A 12,410-nucleotide genomic window follows, 5' to 3' on the forward strand; every position below is an offset into this window, starting at 1 on the left:
CTGGCATAATAGCTTCCGAACACTTACATACATGTGTAAATACTACATATCTGGTGATCCGTGTACTCGTGGGTCAATCTGGTTACACCTACCTCACCTTCATAATATGCAAGAAATAGAAGGGTCAAGGCAATAGAATCTCTCACTCGCCAAGTTAGGCAAAGTTCAAATGTTTGGCGCAATGAACCTGGAGTGCAACTCTTCTATACTCCTAATGGAAACACTAATTCACTGACAAAATTAAATATTGATCGTTCAGCACCCAGAGTCGGTGATAACGCATAATCAAGTGTTTTTACATTCCATGTAAAATCACATACATTTCATAGTAACAATATTCATGACAATTCAGTACTGAGACATAACAAATGCGTGTAGAGAAGATTTCTTCTTTTAATAAATCCTCATTCATCTTTTGTCTTAAAACCATGTCAGAAAACAAAGGCCAACGCGTTTCATCCACAAGGGACTACATAGGGGCTACAGAAAATTTGTTCAAAAGATAAACACATATTTACAAAAATGTACAGATTAATAAAAATATTCTATATTTACAAAATTGATCAAAGCAGACATTTATGTAATGTTGTAACAATCACAAATCAAATGATGTAGCTTGCATCAGTTATACATTTTTAGTTTTTTGCAGTTTTTCTTTGCAACAAATCAAATTCAAATTTCTCAGTACCTTGTTATCTCTGTTCTAATGGTTTATATTTAATAGGTGTATTCATAACACATAAGCAGTTTACATTTTATCGCAAAAGGCTTCGGATCTTACAAACATTTAGGGCCCGATTCCGATCTCGCTTGGAAGGACACTGAACGCGATCCGGCGGGAAAAAGTACGAGCCTTACGTGTGTTTTCCACCCGACTCGTACAGCTGAACGAGCGAGCAAGTACGATGCGAGCAGAGTGAAATTCACCAACCAAATAGTTCCTAGGTCCAAACCGCTCCGTATGTCTCGTCCAAAAGCAAACCATGCTGTGCAATGGATGCGATTTATGACCGAGCCAGTACGATGCATGTATCGGACATCCGGTGCGAGCTGAAGTTTCCGGCTTGCAAAACGTCCAGAAAAGCTGCCTTTGGGGGTCCGCGTCGGACCCCCTGTTACCTGCAGCCTTACGACTCAGACTCAGGGGGAGACCCAAGGGGCTCCCGAACACAGGCATGTATGGTGTGTATGACACCGATGCGTGTCCACTGTAGGCAGCGCCTTTGTGCGAGACGTACCCATTCAGTCAATGGGAGCCCATGTGCCCGTCATATGACCGGCTCCCATTGACTTCTATGGGAGTCGGACCGAACCGAGTCCGGCCGCATGGAGCCACATCGTACTCGCTCGGTCGGACTGCAGGAGTCCGGCTCGGTCGGAAAACACTCCGGATCCAGCTCGGTCGGAGAGTTTTCCAACCCAGATCGGGCCCTAAGTGTTGTGTCAACATAATCATTAAGTTTCAAATGAACAGACAAATAATTCATGAGACTCTCAAGAAAGCAGAGTTGTTTGACAAATCAGGCGAAAGGCAGATGGGTATACCTCAAAGTTGTTTATATACGTCATTAGTCCAACAAAGTTTGAAGAAGTTTAAGAAAGTATATTCCAAATGTGTCAACTCATTAAGTACTGGGGTTTCTGTAAAAGATGATATAAAAGACCCAAATTAAATCTCAAATATATTTTTAAAAACCAAGGGAAGTTATATTTTCAAAACAAACATCAATAATATGTGTCGAACGTCAGAGAAACAGTATGTCTGACATTCATGGGCCCACATATTGGTCAGGATTCAGATCTTTACCAGAAAAACACAGCTGAGTAGCTTAAAAAAATATGCACAATTAAAGCTGACTTTAATACCTTATGGAGAGCTATAAGCAGTATCTAAAACATAAGTGGAGTTAACATTAAAACTATAAATAGCATTGAAATTTGAGTCCTATTTGCTTTCTGTAACATGAGTGCTCAATGTGGTTAGAACAGTCGCAGCCCCTAATGGAATTAACCATCTGCTTAAAATATTTTGGACTGCATTTTTGTGAAGCCTCAATTAGATGTTTCCAGTTCATATTTTTAAGCTTTATTTTTTTCGTTTTAGGGCACAACTTTTCAATGTTTCCTGGTTTTTAGGATAAGGCTTCACACAAGTTCCTATTAGTGAGAGAGAAAGAAGCATCAAACCAATGAGGACACATTTAAGCTAAGCAATGTGATCACAGTTTTAAAAATGTACTATTATTACAGTGTCACACATTAAAAATGACTCTATATTTTGGTAGGAAGAGCAGTATCTGATATACAGGTCATAGTGAGGTCAAGGCTTGATTTTTAAAATGTTTTCAAGAATGCAGATAGACGAGGAAGATGTTACACTAACCTCAAACCACTGTGCTGAGGGAAAGGTGAAAGATAGGCTTAGCTGGTTTGCACGCAATAGGCTGAAGAGGCAAAAGGGACACAAAGAAGGGTTATTGTCCCCAAAGTTGGCATCCAAAATGTAACTTCAGAAATAATATTTCAAAAGGCCACCAGACAAAAAATTTAATCAATCTTTGAGGTGCAAGTGCAACCCAAGTAAGCTGGCAATTTAGTGGTTTGGCTGAGGTCATTCTTGAGAACTTGATTACATTGTGCGCTAAAATATAATTGCCCTGTTCAGTTCTAGAGGCATTTTAGTGGTAAATCCCCACCTTAGAAAGCTTCAGCTGCAAATCATATAGCAGCTGCACTTCCACATTGGTAATGACTTAATAGCAATCTTACCAGACTTTCAATAATGATGCAGAAATAGAGGGTGAGAAAGATGAAAATGTAAATTTAAATAAATTAACGAAGCTGATAAGTTGTCTTAAATTTTAACGTGAAAACACACTGTAAAATGACACGTAGTCAAACTGTGAGAAAAATGCATTAGGCAGTCATATTCACTGGTAGACCGCTATTATATATCTCTTTAACAAATAGAAGCTTTAGAAATTGCTTAACTTTGCACACATGTATTTCATAGCTTGAACTTAATTTGACTTGCTTAGAATCTTCATCATAACTGCTGAATATTTCGGTTTTATTAAATGTATTATTTTCTTTAAGCTACATGTTCTCATTTGCAATGAGCCTGAACTTCCTATCTATCTTGTATTCATATAATACTGAAGAGAGAATTGCATATTTTAACAATAGCTCTCACTTATATGAAATTCGAAAGCATTACCAAACTAGGAATCTGCTTCTGTCTTTAGTATAGTTCTTTGTCATGCATTAAGAATCCCTGGGAACCAAGGTTAATGTTTCCAGAAACACAAATATTTAGTGATTTCTGCTACATATTTGATAGTAGACTGTCGACTTCATATCTTTTCTGTGGGAAAGAAAGAATGAAGCCTGCTCCCTTCCAGAAGATGTCTTTCCATTGGACAGAAATGTTCTGACCTACAAAAATGTTGTGTGCATGTGTTCTTTTCTTTTATATTATTGTGTATTTTTTCTAGAAAATAGGACTTAGGCTGAAAACTTCTTTCTGAGGAGGTCCTCTTAGTCTCTCTTGGAGACTTTTAACAACCCTTATAGTCCCTGACGGTTGTAGCTCCTGCTGCATCTGTTGCCGATATTTTCTCTGTTGAGGCTTTATTTGTACAGATTGCTACTGCAACTGTGTGCTGATGCTCTTTTGGTATTGAAACTCGGCAGAGTTTCATGGACTACTCTTTATGGGAAGTTTGACTACCAGTGGCGGCTGGTGACATTTGAAAGTGGTGTGGCGTAAAATGATAATCATACTGCACCGTAGCGAGCGAGCGTAGCGAGCGAGCCCGAACCCCCTAAGGAGGGTTCTGGGGGATTTCCCCCCGAGAAAATTTTGAAAAAAGATTGGACAAATGGTGCATTTTCAAGCAAATTTGAGAAAGCAGGAAGGTAAATAAAGCAATTGTGAAAGTGCAGTTATTACATTAATAAAGTGGTGTCATATAACATAGGTAGCTGCTTATTCAGCATAACCACAGAGCTTCATAACAGACTTTGAAACACAATGCATTGCTGAGTACCTCACAGATGTATTTTAATAACAAACAAATAAACAGGACACAAACTAGCAGCATTTAAATAGAGTGTTCACTTTTTGTAATTAAAATCAGCACGTCTGTTTTTAATGAAAGCAAACTTCTCAATGACTTGAACATTGAAGTCTGAGTGTGTGCTTAAGAAACCGTCTACAGCATGCAATGTTCCAACCAAAAAACAAATTGGCTTTAGATAGAAATGGAAGCAGCAGGATGACACCAGGGGTAAATATAAAAAACACATGAGCTTGAAAAACTAGTTTTCACTTACATCTGTTAACTAAACATGGGTTTAATTACAAATTACAAGCTGTATCCTTACTAACACCTTAGTGAGACATTTAACCCATGCTAAGGTTGCTGACTTAGTCCCATCATAATTCCTGAAGCATAATACACCACAGTGAACAGCCAGGAGGCCTATAATTGCTTACACTTTTTATGAGACTAACTACAGATATGACATGTACCTCGGAGACCTTAACAATAAATGTAAAAATCTATGATTTGAGAGTTGCTTGTACCTCACTTGGCAAATCTGCTGTCCCATAAGTGCCAACTGTGATGTCACCTTGACTCTGGCTGGGACATCAGGGAATAAATGCCACGATGGTTCAAGAAGCAGAATGCTCTTTCAAGGCAGCAGAATTTCAATGTTTGACTACAGGCAGAGCACACTCAACCTTTCATACCCCGTAGGTTGGTAAAATGAATATAAAAAAGTGTGTGTTCATAACGTTTTAATTATAGTGCTTAGATACAGTAGAAGAGACGGATCAAGCACTGTACAATATCAAGTCATTATTCTTATTGTTAATATAGGTCTTAGGCATAGGTTGCATACACCAGACCCAAACAAATTCCTACATACAGGCCTTGTGAGGACCATGTATGCTATGGTCAGTTTCTGTAACCAAGCACACATGCTGGTCTCAGCCTTCACTTGATATGGGGCCGCAATAGTGGTAAAAACGGAATTCATCTGGTGCTGTGTTCAAGCCAAAACACCAGTCGACATTGCCAAGTATAAAAATAATGTCTCTAAATATTTATCTTAACTGTTCGCGGTCTTAGATGTACTGAATTGTAGTACAGAGTCATTTTCATCTAAGCTGCAGCAGCACATGGATATTATATTTTCCATGCTCGTACGGTGTACTTTTGTCTGATCTGCAAACACTTTTGTTTAAATTAATAATCACTTTACTTCAAATCATGCATGAAATCGAAAGCAATCAGTAATAAATATCCCGACAGTGAACGATGGAGAGAGACACCCATCAGTCAAAATCCCCAAATGTAATTTGGACCCTGGTATACCCGCAGCTTTGTAATTACATTAACTATTGTGCATCTCAGAATGCTCGATGGGCCTACATGCCTAGAATACCAGTCTGTTCCTCGGATGCCCACTCAAGGCGCCTCAGTAAGCGAGGTTTGAGTAACATGTTCAACTGCCCATTATGGGATGAGTGTGTCATTGTTGTTTTCTCTTGTTGTGGGATACTGGCTCTTCTTTTAACAGTGCAGAGGGCGGGATGTGAAGCTGGCCACATGGTGCACAGTTCCCCTCATCCTGAGTATCGCAACCAAAAATCATGGGGCCCTTGCAGAATGTGACGACGGGCCCTCGGCCTTTACAAACGGATCGGTTACAGGCTGAGGGACGCCTTTATATTGAGTCTGTCCGGAGTCTCCTAAATCTCACATATATTCACTGGCATTGGGCATAACGGGAGCCCCATGATGACGGATTAACTCCATGTCACGCCCAGCCCTCCCTCGGAAAGGCAGGTAGCGCTCAATTCGCTCGAAGGTTTGCCTACAACTAAACAGACTCAATATAAAGGTGTCCCTCGGCCTGTAACCGATCCGTTTGTAAAGGCGAACAACAATAACCGGCACGTCCATTTTCATTTTCGTTGTGTCTGTCAATGTACCACCAACCACACCAACACTATAGATCTGACTAAAAAGCACCTCGCTTTACTAAGAGAAATGCAGTTGTGCTACATCATATTTCGCACTTTTTTGGGAGTCCTGAGTTTTGGCTTATTTAACACAGATAACGTGGGTACAGATGTTTAAATATTGAGCATTTCAATAATCATTGCCACTCGGACACAAGTTTCAAATTTTAAATGACTATAATAAGAAGAAAGAAGTCCTGGCGCCGCACTGTAGCAAATATCACGCGGAGCTAGGCCCAGACAGCGAACGTATGTCAACGGGGGATTTATTGAAATAATTTATATATATGCACACACCTTGCGTCGCTCCTGGAGGTCAGTAGTCAGTGTGTGTCACACACAGTCACTCACTGTCTGTCACAGTCTTGATGATTCTCGAACCACGATCTCACTCGAGTCGACTCCTCGGACTGCACGTGCTCTCCTGCAGAGAGGAGGATTGAATGTCCAGTCCATCCAATCACTGAATGGCTTCACACACACTAAGCCTACAGTCGTCACAGTGATTGGGCATAGACGCTCGCTCCCACCCCCGCGGTGCAAGACTAGACTGGCAACCGCACACCACTACATGCTGCAGCACTGCAGCAGCCAATCCTGACGCTGCTCTCTTCAGAGGAGAGCTGCTCTCTGAGGAGAGCAGCGTCAAGATTGGAGTCAGCAAGAAAAAAACGACGCTCATTTTCGAACCACTGTGGTCTGTGGCTTCGGACATACCCCGTACTCAGACATGCTTGCTTTTGAAAGGCCATAGGGTTAGTAGCTACAGGAAAGGCAGCCGGTCAAACCCCACATGCGCAGTGCGCACTCACTGTGCCAGGCCAGCCCCGCGCAGCCCATAGTAACGACGGTGAGAGTGAGTCATTGCAAGCCAGGCTGGTTGTCACGTCAAATGATGTGATGACGATCGAGCACAGCTTTTTAAAATTAATAAACAGGATTACTTGTATTTTAATTTGCAGCGGCGCGCTCAATTAATTGCCCACTTTTATTAGTGGGGCAACGCCCCACCGCCCAAATGGTGAAACCGCCACTGTTGACTACCTAATTTGATTTTAAAGTTCATGCTCTTTTGTTCTCACTGCTTTCTTGAACTTTCTATGCATTAAATTAGCTTTTGATTCTGGACCTTAATTTAAAATAGGGATTAAGGACTACATGTATTAAGCTAAGTAATAGCGATTCATTAATAGCGAGTCATAAGGAATCGCTATTCCTTATGCATGTAGGTTTCGCTAAAATATTTGCAATTCTTAAACATTCCTTAATCGCGAATCGTAAATTGCAATTTGCAATTAAGGAATGCCTTCCAATTCATTCCTATGGGCCTAGTGGCCTATAGGAATGAATGGGACAGCATTCGCAATTTGCAATTACCAAATAGGTAATCACAATTTGCGCATGCAATCTCAAGGGTGAAAGGGGGCCAAAAGGCCACCCTGATGCACACCCAACAAAGGTAAGTATGCACATGTGGTGCACACACATGCCCTATGGGCATGTGTGTGCACCACATTGCACTTTGAAAAATGCATTATTGTGCCTTTTTCAAAGGCATTAAGGGCCACATGAATTATGTTAAGGAATAGTGATTCCTTAATAGTGATTCTTAAGGAATCGCTATTAGGGAATCGATATTCCTTGTGCGTGTAGGTATCGCTAAAATATTTGCGGTTCCTTCACATTCCTTATTTGCGAATCGCAAATTGCAATTTGCAATTAAGGAATGCCTTCCCGTTCATTCCTATGGGCCTACAGGCCCATAGAAATGAATGGGACAGCATTCGCAATTTGCGATTACCAAATAGGTAATCGCAAATTGCGCATGCCATCTCAAGGTGCAAGGGGGCTAAAAGGCAACCCTGATACACCCCCAACAAAGGTAAGTATGCACATTTGGTGCACACACATACCCTAAGGACATGTGTATGCACCACATTGCACTTCGAAAAATGCATTATTGTGCTTTGTTCAAAGTAAGCACAATTACCATCAACTTTAAGTTGATGGTAATTTTCAATTCAAATTTGCAAAAACACAAATTGCGAATGCATGATGCATCGCAATTGCATACGCAAAATAGGTAATCGCAAAAATTGATATTACCTGTTTTGTGAATGCCTTTGGGCTTGATGCATCGCAAATAGCATTTTCCCGGTCGCAAACGGGCTGCTTCTGCAAATCGGCCCCTTTGCGACCGGTAAAATGCTTGATGCATGTGCCCCTTATTTCTTTACAGAACACACTTGTAATTAATTTTTGCATTGACTCTAACCATATTTTCTCTCGATACATTTCTGTAAAACGTTTTTTATCTGGCTAACTAATTGAATAAAAGATCAAAGAACTTTACTAATGTTTTTATGAGAATAAAGGTTTTAGAAACCAATCCAAAACTTTCAATATTGATTGAACTTAAGAACTGATTAATTTGATGTTGATTGATATGAACAGATGATTTGATTTAGCTTCCATTTAAAAACAGTGACAAAGGCTGTCACCTAGAGGATGCAGAGTAGGAGTCCATTCTTGTGAATCACAGGTTGAACTGGTACTGGAAACTAAATACTGGACCTTTTTCTAAGCTATCAGTTTTCTGGAAGCAGTGTATGGTTCACACCTTGAATAGAGCTATAAAAGGATTACCCAAGCTACAATGAATTACCTGATTCCCGAAATCCATTGGCCAGAACCTGAAGATCTGACAAGGCGATATTCGAAGGCGGTATCTGTTTTGAAGATGTAAGTATTAATAAAGTGATGTGTCGCCTACTGTAATTGTGTTTTTGGTTGTTCGTATAGTGATGAATTGTGATTTGGAGTTCAATGAATGGATGGGTGGAGATGCTATTTGTTTTCATGTAAAGAGGTTGAAGAGTTTCAGACTCGCCATAGTCTAAAAGCCCGGCATTGTTTAAGACAAGTGTTAAAGACACTTGGAAGAGCCATTGTTGTATGATATTTTCTTTTTCCAGGTTTAAGATGTAGAGTGTGAGGTACTATCACATATACCATTAAGATAGAGACACTAAAACATTGTTGTGATTGTTTAACATTGATTGATGTTAGCAGAACCTAATTGTGAAAATGGGTGGCGCAGCATTGTATAGAGAGATTTCACGCAGGTCGAGATTTCACTTGTGTTTGCAGGCCTTCTTGCATGATTGTAGTACTGCTGTTTCTTTTAGTAGAGGAAACACGAATTAATAGATGTTGGTCATGCTATTTGAGTTTTTGTTGAAGTTTGTACAAGTATGAAGAAATTGTAAAGGAGGGTAAACCGATGCAAGGAGTGAAGTCATACGTCATAGAGTTTGCGCTGGAATTGGTTGGTTGGTATGCTTTTGCACTGAGATTGGTTGGTGACATCAAAGTGCCGTGCAGGGATTGGTCAGTGGTTAAGTGAGTACCACATTGTGATTTGTTGACAAAATTCTCAAAAATATTAGCTGTATTAGTATTGGCTTATAGAAAGTTGACATGTCCGGAGTTGAATGAAAATATTGAATTGAAGTTGATATTACCTTCCAATTTATTGTGATCATGAAATGTTTTCAAGAAATAAAAAATGTTGTGAACGGTGATGTTTTAATTCCAGTACAGAAATGTGAAGAGGCACCTCCTGAGGGTATGCCTGCAGACATTATGACAGCAAAATATGGGTTACATACATGCTTTTGTCTTCATAAATGGAGCAGGATTATGGAAAAAAGAGGGTTCATTGAGTTTCTCAAGATATGAAACTTTTGAAACTAGAATTATATAAAATCTAAAGAGAACCCAGTGTAGTAAAGATGCAGAAACATATGCAGATACTTCTGATAGTTTCACCAGCCATACCTCAACTACAAGTTACAGTTCCTACTGTGATTAATACACCTGCTGTTTATAGTACAGCATCATCTCCACCAGTAAATACACAGACCCTAAATAGACCAGTTACAAATGCCCCACAAAATGTTCGTTTGATGCCAGAAGCTCAGAGAGCTGCAGGAGTCCACCTGCAACAGGATTCATTCCAACATCACAAAATTCACAAATTGTTTGGAGACCACCACAGACAGGACAAGCACTCATAGATAGAGAACCGCTTGTTTTAACCACATCTGTGATCACAGGAGAAACAAATTTGATAGAGGATAGATTTTTTTCACCTTGGCTTGAGGAAATGGCAGGGATTAAAAAGCCAGAAAGCACGGATTCACAACTAAATTTGAATCCAGAAAAAGAAAGGATGTTAGATAATAACAACCTAAAAGTGGAATTGGAGAAAATAATAACAGGATGTTTGTAATGGAACAATATTAAAAGAAATTACCACTGCAAGAAAATTACCAGATGAGCAGCTGTAGTACATGATAGGTTGCCAGAATTAGATTAGAAATATGAAATTGATCTTTCCAAAAATTTTAATTTGCAGAAAAGTTACAAAGTTCAAATAGATGACCAAACAATTGAAAATATGCGTGCTACAGGAATGCGTTTCAATATTATGAAACTGCTAAAATGCATTCGCAAATGGAGTGAAACTAAAAAAAATTAAATTAATTGGGCAAAGAGGGAAGCTGAAGCGACAAGAAAGAAAGATAAGATAAATGAGGGAGAAACCACAGCATACCCACTAAGAGAATTAGCAGGAGGAATGTATTTATACATTCCTTGGAGCAGAGGTGATCTTGCCACATTCACGAATAACATTCACAAATAACATTCACAAGACAACCTGCGCAGTGGTACTCACAAGTAGAGCAGTTTATAAAGATTTTGAAGGTGTTGTGGCCTGATTCAAATACATTATTTGATATTGTAGTGCCTAATGACCTGTGGGCTGAGTGTAAGACTGCTGTACAATGGCCAAGTGAGTAGCCAGTGAGAAATGCTAGTGCTAATGCTCCATCTCCTTTAGTTATGGAGAACTATGAAGCCGTGATTACTTTCTTGAAGGGACAAGATTACCAAATGATTTGGATTAAGTTAAAATTAACCAAATGACCCAGGAACGAAAATAATCAGTTCATGAGTTTGATGAAAGGCTGTTACAGGTGTTCCAGCAGCATAGTGGATGCGAATATCCTGAGGAAAAGGATATGGGATTTTATGGGGATTTTATGGGTCACCTGTCCCTTAGGCTTGAGGCCGGAGATCAGTTCGCACATAATGCAAAGTGTGATATGCCAGCAGAACAAATCACTTGATGAAGTTCAGAGATATTCAAAATACTGTAGCAATGAATTGTAGATAAATCAGAGAAAGATCAAGGTGAAGTTTATGTTGGTACAGAGAAGGTTGGCTCAGAAGTGTTTTCAGAATCCTTCTTTTACAGGGAATTAGGGAGGTAAACAAGTTGTTGCTGGTTCACAAGCTGGTTTCCATGGTAACCAATTAGAGTTTGATGTTCCTCAGGGTAGAGGAAGAAGTGTTCCTGTTAAGATGGATTCAGGAGCAGATGTTACTGCTAGGAAAAAGGGTGCTCCTTGTCACGTTTGCCACAGAATCGAGCCTAAGAAGAGGGAGTGTAGATATAATCCTGTTAATCCTAATTGAAATGTACAAATGCAAAAAGGAGTGCAGATGCAAAACATGTCCTCAAAGCAGATCGAGGCGCCTATGCAAGGAGATGTCCCAATGATGCCAGTCCCTCCAGCTCAAATTATTCCACAACACATGAGAAATCCTAGATTCAATTTAAACATATGCCAACACATGGTTTATAGTAATTGACTTGTGTCAAGCTTTCTTTTGGGTGCTTTTGCATGAAGAAAGCCAGTTCCTCTTCTCCTTGGTGTTCCAGCAGAGAGTGTTAGCTTGGAGTAGTGTTATACAGAGAGTCCTTATTTTTTCAACCAGATTCTGTAAAGTTATCGGGAGTCATTACAAATGCCTTACAGACAAGTTCTTGTAACATACATAGATGATCTGATTGTAGCATCAGAAACACAAGAAGCTTGCAAACAAGATACCATTGCCTTGTTGAGTCACCTGGCAGAGAATGGACATAAACTGCCCCCAGGAAAACTGCAGTACTGTCAAAAAGAATTTCAAAATCTGGTACACATTATTGAAAAAGAAGCTAGAAAGGTGTTACCAAAGAGAGTGGAAGCTATTTTTCAAATGAGTCCACCTCAAACTCAAAAGGAAGTTAGGACGCTTTTGGGAAAGATTGGCTACTGTAGACAGTGGCTACCAAACTTTTCCTTGGTGACAAAGCCTACTGAGGCTGACACACAGAGGGGCATATTATCAAGCCTGTGCGATAAAATTATCGCCGATTTATCGGCCGAAAACGGCCGATAAATGGGCGATAATGGGCTTGATAATATGCTCTATGGAATTCCAATCGTAGCCCATGCACATCTAACATGGGCTTCGATTGGAA

The sequence above is a fragment of the Lissotriton helveticus genome, chromosome 7 (assembly GCF_964261635.1).
Source record: "Lissotriton helveticus chromosome 7, aLisHel1.1, whole genome shotgun sequence".
NCBI classification, from domain to species: domain Eukaryota; kingdom Metazoa; phylum Chordata; class Amphibia; order Caudata; family Salamandridae; genus Lissotriton; species Lissotriton helveticus.